Source organism: Talpa occidentalis, unplaced genomic scaffold (assembly GCF_014898055.3).
Source record: "Talpa occidentalis isolate TD23 unplaced genomic scaffold, MPIMG_talOcc4v2.1 talOcc4.3, whole genome shotgun sequence".
In the NCBI taxonomy this organism is placed as follows: Eukaryota; Metazoa; Chordata; class Mammalia; order Eulipotyphla; family Talpidae; genus Talpa; species Talpa occidentalis.
Window position 1 is genome coordinate 118404354 of NW_023603184.1, and position 9318 is coordinate 118413671.

Sequence of the window (9318 nt, forward strand, 5' to 3'; positions counted from 1 at the left end):
CCTTGATATTTGCATTAGTGCTCATAAGTACATCTGGGTATAACGGCTAAATGTCCAGTAATAAAAAACTACAAATAAACCCATTATATTCACTCAAGTTTTCCAGCTCTTTTCCTTACTGAACAGTCTTTTCTTTGACATAGCATTTGATTTGTTCACATGTTTATAGTAAATTGGTGACTAACAGATTTGAAAAAAATAGTTTAAAGAAATTACCATATACAAGGTAGTGGAAAGTAGGATTGTTGGAAGTTTAAACCATGTTAAACAATTTATGAAAGAATGGAACAAATAAATGCTTGATAATAGAAATGAAGCCAGAAGGTCAAAATGTTTCTTTAGGAAAACATATCACATTCAGGTGTGGTATACCAAAGCTGAGCAACTTTTCACTCCACAGTATTATCAACCATCAGGAAATGGTCTGAATGCAAGATTAAGCAATTTATAATAGACAGTCGCAGCATAAAAAATAAAAGATTAAAGAGGACAATAGCTTGAACATAAAAGCATATTGAATTTGACTTCCTTTAAAAACGTATTTGTGTTTCCTCCTGTGGCTACAATTCTTAATTGATGTGCAATTGCTCTAATAGTGTTCCTTCATATTGGTTTACAAAAGAGCTTTGCAGTAATCATAGAATAGAAAGTGCAAAGCTACACAATAAATGTCTTAACACTTGGGCCAGCCCATTTAATTTCCCTTTCAAATCCAATTGTTCACCTGCTGTGCTTATTAAATACAAGCATACTGTCTATATTTGAATGCGCTGTCTGTGTCATTTTGGCACTGTCTACCTACTGCCTTTGCCATTTCTAATGAGAGTTACCTTTGTTAGAGTAAATCTTCAGAATTTAAATTAGGTATACATCTCCACATGCATTTTTTAGTTATTTAAATTACTATATAACTAATTTATAATCATGTCATTGCTACTGGCTAATCAACTTATTATTTTTATAGTAGCTTGAGGAACAACATACATTGCCAAAGGGAGCAATTTTAAATTAGTCAGGTTAGTGAGTTATATGAGTTGTATGGTTATTATGAACAATTAGGGATGCTTTGGACTTCTATACATTTAATGTTTGGCTATTCGGATATATGTTGACAAACTGATAAAATTAGCCAATATATAAAAATAGAATTTATTTCCTTTGTGTATAACAATATTTTAATAATTACCGTGGAGCAGGCATATAAGAAGAAGAAATAACTAAAGTTTAGAAGTTTAAAGTTTAGAAGTTTAGAAGTGACTTGAACAGCAGATTGGTCACAATTTATGAGGAAACAAGTGGTGTAGCTGATATCAGAAGAAAATACCTGGATAGAGGAAAAAATAGATAATAAGGAAAAGAGCATAAAAGACTTTTGCAATATGATGAATCATTACCATTTACATTCATTTGGAGTTGCAGGACAAAGGGAAAGGGGAAAAGAGGAAGCAGATGAAAAATACAAATATTTCACTGAGCATAATTCCTTCTAGCTCCATCCACGTCACTGCAGATGGCATGAGTTTATCTTCTTTGATTGCTGAATAGTCTTTCATTGTGTATGTATACCATATCTTCTTGATCCAGTCATCTATTTTTGGGCATTTGGGTTTTTTCCAGGTTTTACCTATTGTAAATAGTGCCGCAATAAACATAGGAATACAAGTGTTCTTTTGAATCAATGTTTTTGTTTAAAAATGAACAATGATGTAAAAAAAATTAAAAAATAAACTCCATGAGACCCATTTTGAAATTCTGACCTGCCAAACTATAACAAATTTGTGTTGTTTTAAGCCACTAGGTTTGCAGTTATCTGTTGCAGTAGCAATAAGAAACCAATTCAGGGCCTCCTTGGTGATGTAGGGCTTAAGTCTCAGAAAAAAATAAAAATAAAATTGAACCTTGGAATAAAAAAAGAAAAAATTAAATAAGTAGTGGTGACAAATTTTACAAAATGAGCAAGTCACCAAAATACACATGATAAAATGCTGGAAACTCTAAAGTTTTATTATATTTCAATCTGATTATTTCTTTATTGACAAAAGGATGAAGAGTTATTTTTTCTTTTTCTCTATGAAATATACCATGGTGGGCCTCCCCTGATGGAGCAGCAGTTGAGCGCTGGGCTACAAAGCTGCCCGCAGCCTCTGTAGCACCAGTTTGATCCCCGGCCACCAGGGAGGGTCCCACATGGTGTGACAGACCTCTACTGCAGCGCCTGCTGCTCCTCTCAGCAGTGCTGTCAGTCAGTCTGCCTGTTCTGCTCCCCGCTCTGTCTCCTCTCTCACCCTCCCATGCCTCTGCCCTGTACCCCAGCTCTTGTAAAAATAAAAAAATAAATCTTTTTTTAAAAGAGATACCATTATTTGTAGTCAAACTGAAAAATAATCAAAATGTTAATTAGCATTAGAAGGAATATAATGATAAGCAATGAAAAAGTTGGTTTTAAAGTACTTTAACATATTTATTTAATGTCCAAATATCTGCTCATTTACACATTTTTCATTTAATTTAATTTATTTATTTATTTAAAATTTACTTATTTTATTTATACAAGCATTGGGTACAGTCAGAAACGTGGGAGGATGAGAGAATTCAGACACAGAAACATCAAGTCCAAAGAACACCTGCACCCCTATGTTTATAGCAGCACTATTTACAATAGCTAAGCTTTGGAAACAGCCCAAATGCCCAAAAATAGATGACTGGATCAAGAAGATGTGGTACATATATACCATGGAATATTACTCAGCATTCAAAAAAGATAAACACATGCAATTTGCAGCAACATGGATGGCGCTGGAAGGGATCATGCTCAGTGAAATAAGCCAGAAAGAAAAAGAAAAATACCGGATGGTCTCACTCATAGCAGGAATCTAGAAAACTTAAATAAGGGACCAGGAAAATGAATAACTATAAGAAAGTGAAAATCAAAATCAACAAAAAACTATGAACCAGAGATACTTTTTTGGGGGTGGGGGGCGGGAGGGGAGGGATTGGGGTCAGAATGGGGGGTTTGCAATTGTACGGGGAATATAAAAATAAAATTTATTATTTAAAAAAATGATTTATTTATTCTTATAGAATTTAAAGTCCTCTCCCCATTTTAAATAATGAAAAAGTGATAAGAAAATTTGCTTGGCATTTCTAAATCTCAACATGGTTTTATAAATGAAATCATCAATATCATCTGCAATAAAAAAATTTCTTTCATCTGACCAGTTCCAAAGATATGTCAATAAAACTTCAACTGAGAAAACTAACCATGTATTATACATCTTGGGTATGCTATAATTATATGCATTATATAGTTATCTAACAATCAATGTAATTACTTTCAGGCCATTTCAATTCTCTATAGCTGTTCCAATAATTGTACTTAATAGCTATCATACAAATAATGTTTCAAGAATAAGGCTATGAGAATGATAGCTATTATGTTCTTGTTCTCTGCTTCCACTTAATTCTGTACTAAAATTAGACCTAGATTTGAAAAAAAAAGAATGTTTTACGATAATCCTAATTTGAGATACAGAGTAGTTTTATTTAGGATCAAACAATTCTTACAAGAAAGTTAAGTCACATCTCTATGGCACACAGCTTCTCATTGTCGAAGTGAGATTCTAATTTGAAAAATCCCAGTTCCAAATACATTGTACTGAGAGTTTCTGATCTCTTTTAACATTTAAGGAGTAGCAGACACTGGCATTTTAGAAGTATTGTTAAAATGCCAATATATCTCCTGGCAGAAGAAGCGGTCATTAGGCCCCCATTTCACACTCCTGATGGATGGTAGTTTGTAACTGCTTCATAGTAGCCCTGGCATTCATGGGGGCTCTGGGATTTATAGACGATACCAAGAATGAATTGATTTTCATGAAGTATGTGAGACGTTAAAAGGTGGATTATAAGTAATAAATGCACCAGTGTGTCTGGTACACAGACTTTGCTATTATGAATCCCCATTCATGCAAAGAACACTTAGATTCAAGAATATTTGATCAAAGTTCATGTAGAAGGACTTTGCTGACACTCAATTTCTAATTGTTCCCCGGGCCTCCCCTGGAGGCGCAGGCGGTTGAGCGCAGCTCTGTGAAGCTGTCCGCAGCCTCTGCAGCGCGGGTATGATCCTGGCTGGCCGGGAGGGTCCCACATGGTGTGGCAAACCTCTCCTGTCTCGCCCCGCTGCTCCCCTCAGCAGTGTATTTCAGTGTCTGCCTGTTCTGTTCCCCGCTCTGTCTCTGGTGGATCCTCTCACCCTCCCGCGAATCTGGCCTGTACCCTGGTTCTTGTGTAAATAAATAAATAAAAATCTCTAATTGTTCCCCTTTACTATCCCTTGCCCTATCTTTTCTGTGACAGTGTACTTTATAGATTTAAATATATCAGTGCAATGAGAAACTTCTAATCTCTCTGGAGGATCTCTGATGACAAGATTTAATATATTTTATCTCTATATAGATAATATATAGTTGAAAAAAATTACACTTCTTAAATGGAAATTATCTCACTATCTCCTGGTTTGTGTCATAATATTAAAATTAATGGAAGCAGTCAATTTTAAAATCTCAATTAAAAATGAATAGTGAAATATACTTTAAAATACACATACTAAAACTAGATAAAATGGAGAGTGTACTTAAAAACTGCTTTAGCTAGTGTTCAGAGCACAAGCAAATTTCAACAACACTCTACCCCAAGTACTGCATAATGCAATCTCAAGAAAGCAGACTAAAAGGAAAGGGGGTTGAGGCAGGGAGAGGGAGAACAGTTGTGCTAGGGTACGTTATAGCTCTTTCTGGAGACACACACAGATCAATCTGTGGCACTTTCGCAGTCAGGCTTTGAGAACTGCTGCAGAGTCCGCCTGAATGGAGGGCGGGAGAAGCAGGTCACCATCCTCTACCTTTCCCTGCCCTACTGATACCCTCTCCCCACACGTGCAGTTTGCAACACTTGGGCCTCTGGGTAACAACTCCCTGGGAAGCCAGTGGACAGTGGGCAGGTTCAGCAGCATATGTTTGGTGCCTATAATAGAAATAAGGCAGAAAAGCTGTTCTTGGACTGCTTCGAGCTACAAAGGAAATGACATGCATGCATCTGTGGTGTTGATTTCTAAACCCATACCCTGTGGTACAGACCTCCAAGAATATCTGGGTAGAAAAAAAGGAATACATTCAACATTCTGAGGAACAGTTAACTGTTAAGACATAGATTTTCACCTTGCATACAGTGCAAAACCAAGAGATCCTGAAATCAAGTTGAAGGAGGTCCCCTCACCTACTACTGGTACCTCACTGTCACCAGAACACTTTTAACAGGACCAACATTCAGGTCTGGTATTAATTAATTCACCTAAATACTGCAAAAGTTCCACCTTTTTTAAAGATTTATTTTTATTTATTTATGCATACAAGAACTAGGTTGGGTCCAGGCCAGAAGTGTGGAAGGTGAGAGCATTCACCAGAGACACAGTGGGGAGCGGAATGGGCAGATCTATTGAAATACACTGCTGAGGGGAGCAGCGGGCGAGACAGAAGAGGTCTGCTGTGCCATATGGGTTGCTCCCTGGCCTCGGATCAAACTCATGCCACAGTGGCTGGTGATAACTTGATAGCATTGAGAGTTTAATCCCTACACTACCAGGGTGGCCCTCCATGTTCTTTCTTATCTTCCTGCACAAGTAACAGAATGTACTCTTTGACTTTAACAATGGACATTGCTAACCCATTAAAACATAAAAAAAAACCCGACATATAAATCAGAAAATCAAGTTTCCTTCATTTTCTGCAATGAAAAGTGTGGACGTCATAGATGTAATTCTTCTTTGAGGTGTAGAAAATTATGATGTGGAAAAAATCACAAAAATAGAAATAGATAACTTATGGAAAGATATTCAATATCAGAAGAAATAAGGGATACAAATACAAAAAATATGTTTTCTTATATTTTCCCAAATGTTTGTTTTCCTATTGAAATGACTCTTCGCAATTACAAATGTTCTTACTATGTAGTAATATTTCTTGCCTTAAAGCTTACATCACGTTTTTATGGTAAGCATAGGAATGATATAAATTTTTTTCATATTTTCTACTTTCAACATTTTTGTATCTTTATATTTTTTATTTTATTTTATAGAGGCATGTTTATTTATTTGTTTGTTTGTTTGTTTTGTTTATACATGCACTGGGTACAGTCAGAAGCGTGGGAGGGTGAGAGAATTCACCAGAGCCAGAGCGGGGAGCAGAGCAGGCAGAAGGACCCAAGTACACTGCTGAGGGGAGCAGCAGGCAGCAGGAGAGGTCTGCGCGCCATGTGGGACCCTCCTCCGGTGGCCGGGGAGCAGCCGGGGAGCAGCCGGGGATCGAGCCGGAGTCGCAGAGGCCGCGGGCAGTTTCTCAACCCAGCATTCAACCGCTGCGCCACCGGGGAGGCCCCTATCTTTATATTTAAAGTGAATTTCTTATAAACACTATATTGTAGGGTTGGGGGGCAACTTTATAATGATTAAATATTAAACTATAGTCTAGAAGGGAAGTAATACATAAAATAATTAATATCTAGTATAATGATGTTATTTTATTATGAAATTAGCTTAAACAACCATCATGACATTTTAAAAAACCTTAAAGTGGAAATCCAATTCTAGGGAAGATGGATTACTTTCTCTGAAGTCTTCCTCTAATACTGATTGAAACTAAAACCTCTGGCCAAAATGAAACACACACACACAAATGGTGTTTGTAAACTCTGAAAAGTAAATAACAACAGGAAAATTGGGAAGAAAAGAAAATTTGAGACAGACCAATATAGGTGAGAAAAGTTCTCTTTTTTTTTCTTTCTTTTTAACTCTTTTATTTCCCAGCTGTGACACAAAGGTAAACTGGATATATAACTGGGTAGCAGTAAGATTTGCAAAAATTCCTAGAGAAGCCAATCTTTCTGGATATTGGAGTAGAAAAGAAAGGTCCCTGTGAGCCAGAATATGAAGAGGGAATCCACATTACTATAACTATCTTTCTCATTTTTTTTTCTCTTGCACCTGTCCTGAGTCAGTTTCAGTCCCAGATTTGCACTGACATCACTCTCTTGAAGGTGCCAAAACCTAGAGAAAGTCTGTAGCTCTGGTTAAAAGAATCCTGAAAATGGCTATATTCTTCAATAACTTCTAAGATCATTTGGATCAATTAAATCCTTCAAGATTTTAACACCCAGAGTGTTTAGATGTGCATTTTTTTTTTTTTTTTGTGAGAAGAATAAAAGGGGAGGGAACAAGAATAAGCAGAGAGAGCCTTCAGTCTGCATTTCAGGTCTGGCACCTATGAAATGAGTAAGTAAGGAAATGAAGATTGAGTAGGGAGAGTCTCAAACCACAGAGCAGTTCTAAGAAAGACTGGTCCAATCCAATGCAGAGAATCCCACAATGGGTCAAAATCTACTTTCTCATCTTGCTGAGTCATTCATGCAGCTGAGGGAAAGTAATTCCTCGTTATGCCAAGGAATATCAGCTGAAGCTGTCAGACATCTATGTCTCCAGCAGCAGTTTCTCTTGAAAGAAATCCAAGTGGTGCATCTTCTTTTTATTACCTTTCAAGCATTGTGGAATCAACCTGCTATACATATATTTAAATCTCTTTGTGACTTTATAATATTTGCTTCTATTACTGTATATAGGCACTCTGTGTATCAAAACAGATATAAAGAACATTGTTATTTATTATATCTGTCATCCAGAAAAAGAAAAAAAAATATCTAGTCTCTTGTTTAATCAAGCACAATATAGAAACAGAAAAGAAAATAGTAAATAGGGCAATATATTTTCCATTGGGTAACTCAAGGAAATCTGAAAATACAATTTTTAGAAAATTCCTATGAAAATGTTTTCTCTACTTTAAGTCTTTACATAGATCAACAATTTACCACTCCTCATATATTATTTATCACCTACAATATAGGTGAAATTTAAAAGCATAATTGCTTTTACAAAACAGTGTAAAAAGCTTTATATTGATTTCCTTTGTTGATTCTACAAAGAGGTTTGTATTTAATTTGTTTCTGTATTTTTAAAAGGCAATGCAGAGAGTTCCAAAGGAAAATGATAACTACAATTTGAGTAGAAGACTATCACAATAACAATAATTACAATGGCAAATATTCCATGAATATCTCTTGTCAAATATTAACTATATTGATGTATACATCTAGACATAAGTATACGAGTTCTAAAGAAATATATTTGGAGGCCAACAAAACAACTACTGTGATGCTGTCTGTGTCATATTTGACTGATGGTGACACAGGGGACATTTAAAATTTCCTTATACCTAACTAAAGCATGTTGTCTAAGGCCAACTAGACTATCTCAAAACTACCTTCTCCTTCCCATATCTCTAGATAATTTTCTAACCTTCTACATATGATCATCTCCTTATAAGAAGAATAAAGAGTGATACACGGGGGAAAGAAACAGAAGAAAGGCTCTTCTCAAACCAACAGTAGCAGAAATTAAAGTTCCTTCCCCTTCTTGTTTTTGTAATGTGCACATTAACCCAAAAGCCTCAGTCAGTGTTTATTAACCCTGTCTGCATCATTAGCATCACGTGAGGGGATATTTAAAACCAGATTTATCTGGCCAAAGCTAATTTCATCTGGTTTCAACCAGTTTTATCAGGTCAGAAGAGTTTTCAATCAGTTTTATCTGTCCAGAACCAGTTTGAAAAGTTTTATCCAGTCAGAATTGGTTAAAACCAGCTTAAATCAGTGTAGCGTAAGTGATTTTCAGGCTTTTCTGCCCTTCTACCATTAGGATTGTCCTGCTTGATGGGGCACCTGCAGTTGTTACATTGTTGTAAGCTGTGTTGTTCACATCTGTGGGCCATGAGTGCAATATTGAGGTATCTGCCAAGAGGGGAAGCAGCAGAGAGGTAGGAGAGAGAAGGGGAGAAGGAACTCCAGAGAAGCCCAGAGTGAAGACTTGCCAGGGACTTGGAGGCCTTTCAGCCTCCTGGCCCTGACACACCTGCTTGCCGTGTACCTGGTGCTGCACTATATGTAAAAGCTCAGTAAAAGCCTGAGAAAGCCACTGAGGGCTCCAAGACTCCCCCTTTACCCTGGTCTGCTTGGATCATAGAACCTGCTCTGTGCCTTCCTGCCACTGCAATCGGTTTGTACATTTCAGAGACTCCTTTCAACTGGTTTGATCTGGTGTTATTTGGAAGGATGCAATTTTAACAAGTCTGAACCAGTTTCAACTTTTTAGAAGAGTATTGGTCTGTGATTACTAGGAATACGACGGCGTAGGGTAGGTAAAAGGTATCAGGC